At 39.3% G+C, this 12,773-nt stretch overlaps 1 non-coding gene and 1 pseudogene across 1 annotated transcript; one reads left to right on the top strand and one right to left on the bottom strand.

The window, feature by feature from the left end:
• Positions 1–6,238: 6,238 nt before the first annotated feature.
• The window catches only part of LOC116133258, a 34,901-nt pseudogene continuing 28,366 nt past the window's right edge, over positions 6,239–12,773 (bottom strand).
• LOC116133261 lies at positions 9,783–9,889 on the top strand. The gene has a single exon (XR_004128516.1). It is a non-coding gene; the product is annotated as a small nucleolar RNA R71 (small nucleolar RNA).

Raw genomic sequence — 12,773 nt, 5'->3', positions numbered from 1 at the left:
AATCATGTGCACTATGAAACTCTATCATAGCCATGATTCTAAAACTTTTCCTAAACATCCAAAAGGGGAAAAACCCCTTCACAAAGCCATAATAACCTGTCAACAAAAACACTTCAAAAGGTTTCATAACACCCCTTCAAATCCATCTCAAATCCTGCAACCCAACAACCCAATTCTCTATTTGCAAGGTATTAACATTCACCAAGCCTAGAAATCTCCATTTAATACTCCATACAGGCATATTACATGTACATCACATACATACCATTTCTATCAAAACCCTAATCAAGAAATTTCATGAATCTCAACTTGGGTGGGTTTACTTACCTGTTATGGAGAGAGATTCACAATTCTTCCTTTCACTGATTAGCTGACTTTCCCTCTAATCTTAACCAAAAGAATGAAAACCCTAAACTTCAATATGGGTTAAACTCCCAAATCACACAACTAAGTAGAGATTCTTACCTTAGGGAGCCTTAGGTTGATTTTCCACCCTATCACTTCAAAAACCCCTTGAAATTCCTGGTCAAAGGAAAGAAAAGTTGAGAGGAGTGGAGATGGGAAGTTGCGTTTGAGAAGAAGAAAATGAGGGGTTTTTCTGATTCTAATTCCTTTTAATGAAATACATAACAAAGCATTCCCATTTTGCCTTACTCTTCTTGGGAATTCCATCTATATCCTTTGATTCATTACAAACTCACCCCCAAAACAACTATCTCCATGAAAAACTTACAATTAACTCCCCACTTTTCCTGCTAATTAGGGGTAGAATGGTCAAATTGCCTTAGGGAAGAAAATATCTAAAACTCAACCAACATGAAAATCGGCCCGTCGCGTGGCGAAGAAACTTCTGTCGCCGCGGCGAAAACTGTCCGAGAGTTTCCGGTGGTTTCAACTATCTTCGCCGCGGCGAAGATTCTTCTTCGCCCGGCGAAGCTCGGCATAACTACACTCTTCTATTTTTAACCATTTCAAGGCAATTAATCCACACAACACTCATGTTATAACAATCAAACAATATTACCAAAAACAACTCAATAAGAGCGAAAGAGGAAACAATAAACAACGTACCTCAAGCGGGGCGTTACACTAGAGGTACAGTTTTCTTTACTGAAGGAAATCAGAGAAAAGCAAGTGGCCGATGAGTGGTGGTCAGAAAATAGTTCAGCAAGTGCTTGAGGGCAAGACATCCGAGTTCTTTGTGAGAGATGGTTCGTCTATTAAGCATCGATTGTGCATTCCTCTGAATGAGGAGTTGAAACAGAAAACTTATGGAGGCTCATGACACACCATACACGCTCATCGGGAGCAACCAAGATGTATACAAGATGTAAAGAAAGGCTATGGTGGTCAAGTATGAAGAAAGACATTGCAGAGTTTGTGGCTAAATGTCTAACTTGTTAGCAAGTGAAAGCGGAACACCAACGGTCGTCAGAGTTGCTTCAAACATGAGATCCAGAGTGGAAATAGGAGAGCATTTCAATGGATTTTATCACGGGTCTCCCCAGAGTACAGAAAGGGGTTGTAATGTATAGGGTGATTGTGGATAGATTAACCAAATCAGCCATTTCCTTCCATAGGAGAGCACCAATGAGATCAGTGGCTCAAATTTACCTTAAGGAGATAGTCAGATTGCATGGTGTGCCCAAGACTATAGTGTCAGATAGAGATTCCAGATTTGTTTAAAACTTCTGACGAGTTTACAGAGGAGTTTGGGTACCGTTTAGCTTTCAGTACTGCTTACCATCCTTAGACGGATGGCCAAACGAGAGAACGAACCAGGTGCTCGAGGTATGTTGAGAGCCTGTTGCCTGGATTATAGAGTATCTTGGCATGAGATGTTACCTTAGTGGAATTGCCTCAATAATAGTATCAGTCTACAATTAGAATGGCACTTACGAGGTCTATATGGTAGACGGTGTAGTTGCTTTTCTCCATTGGATGAAATAGGTGAAAAAGATGAGTTGAATACCGCTCTTGGGCCAGAGATGGACCAAGAAACTGGTAGAAGATGTGAGTTAATCAGAATAGAATGAAACAAGCCCAAGATCGACAGAAAGAGTTATGCCGACTTGAAGAGGAAAGAGGTGGAATCTTAAGTGGGCGACAAAGTGTTTTTGAAAGTTTCCCTTACAAGCGAGTAATGCGCTTTGGAAGCAAGGGAAGTTAGCACGAGATATGTAGGTCCATTGAGGTCTTGCAACGAGTGGGAAAGGTGGCCTACAGATTGGCACTACCACCTACCATGGACAGGGTGCATGATGTCTTCCATGTCTCGATGCTACGGAAATATGTAAGTGATCCCCTCCACATCCTGAGTGTAGAGGACGTCGAAGTAACAGAGAATCTAGTATTGAAGAACGTCAGTTCAGATTTTAGATCGAAGGGTTAAAGAGCTTCGGAACAAGAGTGTTCTGTTAGTGAAGATCTTTGGAGGAATCACAAAGTGGAAGAGGCCACTTGGAAGTAGAACGGGACATGCAGAATCGTTTCCCATAGTTATTGTATGAATTTCGGGGACGAAATTCTTTTAGGGGGGAAGAATTGTAACGCCCCACTTGAGGTACGTAGTTATTGTTTCTTCTTTTGCTTTATTTGAGTTGGTTTCTTGGTAATATGTGTGGTTGACCTTTGATTGAGTGTTAGTTGAAACTTGCCCTGAAATTGGTTGAAAATAGAAGAAGTCAGTGTTCCAAGCTTCGCCGGGGGAAGAAGAATCTTCGCCGTGGCGAAGAGGTGTTGAAGCCACGGGAAGCGCTGGACAGTTTCGCCGTGGCGACAGAAGTTTCCTCGCTGCGCGCGACAGGCCGACCAAAAATGTTTGTTAAGTTTTAGATTTTCTTCCCTAAGGGCAATTTGACCATTCTACCCCTAATTAGCAGGAAAAGGGGGAGTAAAATGTAAGGAATTTTCATGGAGAATATGTTGCTATGGGGGTGTGTTTGATGAATCAAAGGATATAGATAGAATTCCTAAAGAAGAGTAAGGGCAAAATGGGAATGCTTGGTATAAATTTCATTAAAAGGAATTAAGTCATTGCAAACCCTTCATTCTTCTTCTCCATGCCACTCTCTCTGCTCCTCTCAAATTCTCTTTCTTTTGATCAAGGAGTTTTAAAGGGCTTTTGGAGTGATTTGGGGTAGAAAATCAACCTAAGGCATCCTAAGGTAAGGATTCTTCTTTGGTTGTGAAGTCTTGTGAGTTTTTGTTTATATTGATTATTAAGGGTTTTTGTTCTTTTGTGGAAGACTAAAGAGAAAGTCAAGCAAACCATGTGAAAGGAAGAGTTGTGAAACTCTCCATAACAAGGTAAGTAAACCCTAACCCAAGTTGAGATTTGAGAATTTTCTTGATTAGGGTTTTGATGCATTATGTATGTATGTGATATAATGTTATATGCCATGTTATGAGGCTAAATAGAGATTTCTAGTGCCTTTGTGATTGTTTATACATGCAAATATAAGAAGTGAAATGTGGGTTGGAAAGGTAGTTTGAGATGGAATTGAAGGGAATTGAGGAATCCTTTTGGAAGTGTTTCTGGCAGGTTATGTGGCTATGTGAGGGGATTTCTCCCCATTTTGGATGGTTAGAGAAAGATTTAGAATTATTGTTATATAGAGTTTTATTATGCACTTGAGTTGTTTGAGAAATGCCTAATAGGGGTTTGAGGATGAGTAGTGAACCTTAATTCTTGCAACATTGCATGTTGGCATTTCATAAGTGCATTAGTGGAGATGGAACCATCCATAGGCATAATTGTGCATTGAGAAGTGACCGAAAGAGTAGGAAACTTTGTGTATGCACTTGCTCTATGAGTAGAGAACTTTGTGGATGCAACTACTAAGAGGTAGAGAGAATGAGAAGTGCTAGAATAGAGTGAATGAGAAGAGTATTAGAAATGGGTGGTGCTGTTTGTGATCACACCGACAGTTATGAGATCGGGTTGCTTGTGATCACCACCCGAATAGCCATTAGAAATGGGTGATGCTTTGGTCATCACCTGATAGATATTAGAAACGGGTGGATGCTTTGTGACCATCACCGGTTAGTAATTAGAAAGGGGTTGATGCTTTGTGATCATCACCCGATATTTATTAGAGATGGGTTGATGTTTGTGATCAACCGACAGTGATTAGGAACGGGTTAATGCTTGGTGATCATTACCCGAAGTCATGAGGACAGGGTAGGTGCTATGTGGTCTCCACCCGATAGTTACGAAAAACGGGTAGGTGCTCGTGATCCCCACTAGTAGTCACTAAGAACGGGTTGGTTCTGTGTGAATTCCACCCGATAGTCATGAGAGTGAGAATGGTGCTGTGTGAACGCCATCTGCAGTAACTCCGCGGAAGATGAGGCCATGACGTTTAGTAGGAAACAACAGAAAGTGTGAGGAAAGAATTAAGAGTAATACATACGGGGATAGATAGATAGAGGGTTTTACTTACTGGGCATTATTTTGTGCTCACCCTGTTATTTTCCTTTGTGGATGCAGGATCTAGGTGTTGATGCAGTCGGAGGGGCATCGGCAAGCGAGGAGCAATAGCTACACTATTTCCCCTGTTTTGTCTTTTAAAATGGCATTTTTGTAAGTGACGTTCTTTGTGTATAAAAGACGTATGACTTATTATACAAAGGAAAAGTTTTGGGCCCATTTTCTATTGTTATTATGCATGCATTGTACTAGTTTACAGCAGTTGTTACAGCGAGCGTGATTAATCGTTCTTAGCTTTTGTTCGTGCGCGTAATTCATGCTCGCTGCAGCGATGAAGTGTATAGCTGCGGCGAGCGTGATGGGGCCTTCTGAATGTTCCCTGAGTGTGTTTTGTCAATAAGCTGAAACACAATCCGGACATCTGAATTAACGAACTAAAAATAATGTAAAAACATAACACACAAAAATTGCTAAACAGAAAAATTAATACACATGACAATAAAATTAAATAAAAACAAAACAGAATCGAAATCTTGGGTTGCCTCCCAAAAAGGGCTTGTTTAAAGTCTTAAGCTCGACTCCTTTCTGTCATCAATTAGGATTTTGAAGAAGAATTGAAACCCTCTCGTCTTCATTCCCATTCTCAACATAAGGTTTCAATCATTGGCCGTTGACTTTGAATGTTCCCTTCGTCGAGTGGTGAAGCTCTATCGCCCCATGCGAAAACACGCGATAAATGATGAATGGGCCAAACCATCTTGAGCACAATTTTCCCGAAAAAAGTGGCAATCTTGAGTTGAATAACAGCACTTTGTCACCCTCCCTGAATTCCTTGTTCACAATGTGTTTGTCATGCCATTGCTCAGTCTTTTCTTTGTAGATTCAGGAATTCTCGTATGCATTATTGCGAAACTCTTCCGTCTCATTGAGTTGCAGTAATCGTTTTGCTCTTACGGCTTGTAGATCAAAATTCAGAAACTTTACTACCCAATATGACCTGTGCTCTAACTCTACTGGTAAGTGACAAGCTTTTTCGTAAACCATCTTATAGGGCGACATTCCTATTGGTGTTTTGAATGTCGTCCTATATGCCCATAGTGCATCATCAAGCTTAGTTGCCCAATCCTTTCGAAAGGTGCTTACTGTCTTTCAAGATTTGTTTCAGCTCCCTATTGGATATTTCGACTTGGCCACTAGTTTGTGGGTGATATGGGGTGGCAACTCAATGTGTAACCCCATACTTGCTTAACAATGTTGCGAATTGGCAATTGCAGAAGTGAGAACCACCATCGCTGATAATAGACCTTGGCGTGCCAAACCTTGAAAAGATATTATTCTTTACGAACTTGATAACTACGCGAGCATCGTTTGTTGGCAACACAACAGCTTCCACCCATTTCGAAACATAATCTACAGCAACCAAAATGAAACGGTTAGAAAATGAAGAAGGAAAAGGTCCCATAAAATCTATCCCCTAAACATCAAACAATTCTACTTCTAGCATATTATTTAAAGGCATGGCATTTCTCCTAGATATATTCCCAACTCGTTGACACTCATCACAACTCATAACAAAACAAAAAACATCTTTAAAAAGAGTGGGCCAGCGATTGAAGAACTTTAGCGGCAGTCTTGTCGAGCCGAAATGACCACCAACTTCCATTGAATGACAATGACGAAGTATATTCATCATCTCTTCCTCTGGCACACATCATCTTATAATCTGATCGCAATGCTTGTACAAAAATGGATCCTCCCAAAAGTAATACTTTAAATCTGCAAAAAATTTCTTTCGTCTCTGGGAGTTCATTCCAGGGGGCATAACCTTTCACGCCAAATAGTTAGCAATATCCGCAAACCACGACCCTTCTTGAATTGCAAACAGTTGCTCATCTGGGAAGTATTCATTGATTGGCTTCTCTTCCTCTTGAACTTCTTCATTGGACTCAATCGGGATAAATGGTCAGCCACTTGATTTTCCATTCCTTTCTTGTCCTTGATCTCCAAGTCAAATTCTCGTAGGAGCAATACCCATCGCAATAATCTTGGCTTGGAGTCCCGTTTTGCTAGGAGGTACTTCAATATGGCATGGTCTGTGTACACAATAACCTTGGTACCTAGCAAATAAGAACGAAATTTATCAATAGAAAATACTACTGCTAAAATTTCTTTCTCAGTAGTGGCATAATTCAGCTGTGGTCCCGTTAAGGTCTTACTGGCATAATAAATCACATGCAAAACCTTAACTTTTCGTTGTCCTGAAATAGCCCCTAAAGCATAATCACTCGCATCACACATGAGTTCAAAAGGTAGTTCCCAATCGGGCGCAACAATAATAGGAGTAGATATTAACTTTGCTTTTAAACATTTAAATGCATCTAAACACTCTTGACTAAAGTTAAAAGGGACATCCTTAGCTAATAAATCATAGAGAGGCTTAGAGATTTTAGAAAAATCCTATATGAATCTCCTATAAAAACCCGCATGCCCAAGGAAGCTTCTGATAGCCTTCACTGGATTTAGAAGTGGTAGTTTCTCAATGACCTCAATCTTTGCTCGATCCACCTCAATTCCATTCGCTGATATCCGATGACCTAACACAATCCCATCTTGTACCATGAAATGGCATTTTTCCCAATTTAGCACCAAGTTAGTGTCAACACATCTCTGCAAAACATTAGATAAGTTAGTTAAACAATCATCAAAAGAATTTCCAAAAACAGAAAAATCGTCCATGAAAACTTCAATGGACTTCTCAACCATATCAGAAAAAGTAGATCATGCAATGTTGAAAAGTAGCAAGAGCGTTGCACAAGCCAAAAGACATTCTTCGATAGGTGAATGTTCCGTATGGGCACATGAAAGTGGTCTTTTCTTGATCTTCTGGCACTATGGCAATTTGGTTGTAGCCTGACTATCCGTCTAGGAAACAATATAACTCATGGCTAGCTAACCTCTCTTACATTTGATCAATGAATGGCAATGGAAAATGGTCCTTACGAGTCACGGAATTTAGCTTGCGATAGTCGATACATACTCTCCATCCCGTGACTGTTCGTGTCAGAATCAACTCGTTGTTGTCATGACGGACCACTGTCATTCCTCCCTTCTTTGGCACTACTTGGACTGGACTCACCCATGCACTATCCGAAATCGGATATATTATTCCTGCATCTAAAAGCTTCAACACCTCCTTCTTGACCACTTCTTGCATTGAGGGATTCAATCTTCTTTGTGGTTGGATGGTAGGCTTGTAACTTTCTTCCATTAAGATCTTGTACATGCAAATCGAAGGACTGATACCTTTGATATCTGCAATTGTCCATCCAATGACCTTCTTGTATTTTCTCAAAATGCGAAGCAACTTTTCTTCCTCTACAACACTCAAAGAAGCATTAATAATGATTGGAAAAAATTTACCCTCTTCTAAAAATGCGTACCTTAAATGAGATGGTAGTTGCTTGAGCTCAAGTGTAGGTGCCTTTGTGATTGGTAAAGTTGACTGAGACTCCATAGCTCCACAGCTCCAATTTCTCTAATCAGATTAGCTTCTGGACGAATCAAAGGTGGTAAGGCATTTAAGTATCTTAAACACTCCCATATCTCTTCACTATCAACTTCATCCTCCTGATCTCTAGAATTCATCAAACAATTTTCTAGGGGAATAATTGGGTAGCTCTCTTCAAAATTCTGCTCTACTATGGTGTCGAGAACATCAATCTTAAAACATGAGAATACTTCAGATAGATTCTTCATAGATTTAAAGACATCAAATTCTACTTGCTCATCTTCTACCCATAAGATTAATTTCCCTTGGTGGACATCTATCAATGTTCTCCCCGTGGCTAGAAAAGGTCGTCCTAGAATTAATGGTATCTCCCAGTCTTCCTCCATGTCTAATACTATGAAATCTACTAGAAAAATCAGTTTGTCTACCTTAATTAGGACGTCTTCGACCACCCGCCTAGGATATGTTATCGATCAATCAGCTAATTGGAGAGACATGGTGGTTGGCTTCACTTCTCCCAATCCAAGCTTCCTGTAAATGGAAAACGGCATCAAGTTAATACTTGACCCTAAATCACATAACACTTTATCAAAATAACAACTACCAATAATACAAGGGATAGTAAAACTTCTTGGATCTCGTAGTTTAGGTGGTAGTTTCTTTTGAATCAGCACACTGCATTCCTTCGTTAGCATAACTTTCTCGTCTTCCTCAAATTTCCTCTTGTGCGTGAGGATCTCTTTCAAAACTTTTGCATACTTCAGCATCTATTCTAGCATATCAATAAAAGGGATATTAATATGTAAACTTCGAAACATGTCAATGAACTTATCGAATTGCTTGTCGAGCTTCTGATTCTTCAACCGTTGTGGGTACGGCAAGGTTTCCTGACTTGAAGGAGTTTTCTGCTCATATGTTCGGTCACCGTGGCCACCAGATTCATCGCCACGGCTACCAGTGTCTTTGCCGCGGTGATTGTCCTTCCCCTTGACAAAATTTTCCACTTTATCACGCTCGCCGCGGATACCATCCTCATCGCTGCAGCGATCGTCCCTCTGTTCATTCTTCAGGGTTTGTTCTTTCCTCGGTTTTTCACCTCTGGAGTTTCCAAACTTCAACCACTCCTCAAGGTGATTGCATGCACTTGTTCCTTGGGATTCTTCTCTGTATCACTCGGCAAAACTCGTTGAGCTCTTCCCGCTAAAATGTTGTGAATTTGCCCAATTTGAGTCTCAAGGTTCCTAATAGAGGCTGATTGATTTTGAGCCAGGACATCACTCTTCTCAAACCTCTTGCTTGTCTCTTCAATGAACTTGGTCAACACATTCTCTAAATTAGATTTTGGCTCTTAAGATTGAAAAACAGGAGCTTGCTTTTGCTCATTATTGTTGCTCCATGAAAAGTTCGGGTGTTTCCTCCACGCAGGATTATATGTGTTGGAATATGGACTCTCTTGCCCCCTTTGGAAGTTATTGACGTAATTGGCTTGTTCGGGCTGAGCAAATGAGTTCCCTTCTTGGCAGTCCTTCGGAATGATTTCCTGCAAAAAGATTACATGTTAGAGAAAAAGATTCAATGGCATTTATTTTCAACACATTACCTAATTGCTTCCGGATGTTCGTAAGTTGAGCAGCCAATACAGTGTAACTGTCAACTTCGTGCACTCCCGCTGATCTCCTTTCTAGAGTCCTCATATAGTTTTTATTCGCCATCACCTCAATCAGGTTGTATGCATCTTCTGGTGTTTTATTGTTCAAGGCTCCCCTACTTGTAGCATCAATCATAGCTTGAATGGTTGGTAGCAACCCTTGGTAGAACGTTTACACTTGTGACTAGATTAGTAAACCATGACGAGGGCACCTCAGTAAGAGATCCTTATACCTTTCCCATGCTTCATACAATGACTCTGAATCTTGTTGGTAAAAGTTTGAAATTTCATTCCTTAGCTTTGCAGACTTGGCAGGTGGGAAAAATTTAGTGAGGAATGCTTGAGCTAACTCGTTCCATGTCGTGATGCTCCCAGATGGCAAAGAAATCAACCAAGCTTTAGCTTTATCCCTAAGGGAGAATAGGAAGAGCCTTAGCCTAATTGCGTCATCGGATACTCCATTATGCCTTAATGTGTCGCATAACTCCAAAAAATTGGCGATATGCAAGTTGGGATCATCATTAGGTAACCCAGCAAATTGGACTGACTGCTGAATCATTCCAATAATTGCTGGCTTAATCTCAAAATTATTTGCTTGAACGGGTGGTCTTCTGATGCTAGAATAGCACCCATCAATGGAAGGACTAGAGTAGTCCTTCAATGATCTCTGAACCACTGCTGCGCCACCCATTGCATTCCCTCCTAAGGTATCCTCATTCTCATTCTCTTGATTTTGCACATTAGAATTGACAATTCCTGTGTTCGCCATTGATTGTTCAGATTCAGCTTGCCTCTTTTCTTTCCTCAATTGTTTAGCGGTTCTCTCGATCTCAAAATCTAGCAAATTAAGATCACCACCACCTCTTGAGCGTAAACTCTCCAGATTCTAGCTGAAACAAAAACAAAAACAAAAAAAAAAAAAATTAATTAGTAAACAATAATAAAACAAATCAAACTAGTAACTAAATCTTTCGTATTGATATTGGTAAAATAAAATAGTTCCCCGACAACGGCGCCCAAAACTTGACAGGCTATTCGCAACTGTATAGTATATTCTATTGCTATTTGATAAACCAGAATTGTGAGAATAACTTTAATGTAAAAGTAACAACTAAAAACTAAATAAATGTAGAATTTGTAAACACTTTGAAGCAAAGATCAATATGACTAAACCTAGGGCATAGATTTCACACCAATTTAATCCTATGCATTGACAATTATGGTTAATCTAACTAAGCATATTCTAAAATCCAAATTCCCTAAAATTCCACTAACTTTCTCTCGAACAATTAGCAAATTAACCCTTAAGCAACAACCTAAGATATCTCTAAAACGGATTTAGAAGCTAAGAGATCATTAAGTTCTATGGAATTTACCAGAGCCTCACAGATCGCAGTAACCTATCTCTAGTGTTTGCTCAATCTATGGTTTTATTACCTTAGACAAATTAGGTTTCATCTCTCGATCTCAACCCAACCCATGAAATCATTCAACTCTCGGGTCCTTAAGAATTGAAAGCATTACACACGATAATAAAACTTAGAATTAATGCTTAACATAAAAATCAACATAATAACGTCAACACATATTCATAAATTAGGCTACATCTGTAGCCCTAGAAAACAGAGTTAGTTCATAATGACAATAAAAAAATCCATCATTCTATTCAATGACATGAGTTCAAGAAAGAAAAATATAAAAACTTCTCTAATCGGTGAGCAAGAGCTTCCAGAATCCCGATCTCCAAACTGGTAGCCGTCTTTTTCTCTCTCTCCAAAGCTCCTAAAACTTCTCAAAAATCTTTCTTTTATAGTCCTAGGGTTCTGATCTTAATTAGGGAAAAAGTAGATGTCTTAGCCCCTTCAGATTCGGATTAGGATAACACATTAACATTATAAGCCCGTGATGCATCACTGCGGCGGTGAGAACCGTCGCCGCGATGATCGTTCTTCCTGTCTAAGGCATCCGTGATCTTCAGAATTTGGTCAAGTAATCAACAAAAACTTTGTAGCGCTCTAAATAAGCTTTCCACAGCTCAAGTTATGATCCAAACAGTGAAGCATGCTCATCTTGAAGAATTTTCAGATTTTACTTTGTATTTTCGACGCGTCACAACTTTGTTGTTTCAACTCCGATTCTTGCACCGTTTGTTCCTACTCATCATGAATTCCATCGACATCATTCTTTTCCCTTCAAATATCTGTTTGAGCCTGAAAAAATTGAAAATGCACTCGTGATCCCATAAATGGTATTTATGAAAGAATTAATTCAAATTCAACAATTTAAGCACATTTTTCCACAAATAATCCAATTAAATCACTAAAAAAAATATACTTTCAAGCTCTTATCACTAGGTCTTGGTCCTTAAGTGAAAGAGGTATAAATTAGCATGAAAACGAAAGAAAATGAGTCTTGGTTTGTCATTTGGGAGGCAACTCATGGAAGGAGAAGATGATTGAAGATTTGGGCTTCAAATTAGAGAAGATTTCTCCATTTTTGCTTGTTTTTCAAAGATGAATCTTGATTCAGTCTGTTTTTGTTATCTTATTTCGTTTTTGAGTATGAAGTGAGTTGTTTAGCTAGGGTTTGATGTAACCTTGATACAATGATTCAAATTTATATGAATTGATTTACTCTGAGTTTTAATTTCATGATTGAGTATTTATCTCTTTTTCTTAATGACTTTTGGATGCTTGATCACCATTCAAATGTGTGTTGTTCACAATGAGACTGAGAAGTGATTTGTGATTGTACCTCTTGGGATAAATACTGTAGATTAAGCAAACACTACAGATAGGTTTAGCGATCTATGAAATCTAGATAGAATTCCATAAAGCTTAAAAGACTTTGAACTATTAATCTTCATTTTGTTGGGTGCGGAAGCTTGATAGGGATAAGTAGGGAAATTTAGCCTGAGAAGGTATGTTTTACAACTTAGGGAATTCGATTTTCAATCAAGGAATTAGAACTTGGGTAATAGATTCTATGATTTGGGTTAGCGTATCTAGGTGAAATCAACACCCTAGCATTTTTAACGAGTGTTCGACGCCCCACTTGATTGTACATCGTATTGTTTTCTTTTGCTCTCTTTGAGTTGGTTCTTGAGCTCATATTGTTGGTTGACTTTTGATGAGTGTTATGTTGAATACTTGCCCTGAAAGTGGTTAAAAATGAAGAAGTTTCGT

The sequence above is a fragment of the Pistacia vera genome, unplaced genomic scaffold (assembly GCF_008641045.1).
Source record: "Pistacia vera cultivar Batoury unplaced genomic scaffold, PisVer_v2 Contig267, whole genome shotgun sequence".
NCBI classification, from domain to species: Eukaryota; Viridiplantae; Streptophyta; class Magnoliopsida; order Sapindales; family Anacardiaceae; genus Pistacia; species Pistacia vera.
Note: the sequence above shows the minus strand (reverse complement) of the source record. Positions and strands in the feature narration are given on the sequence as shown.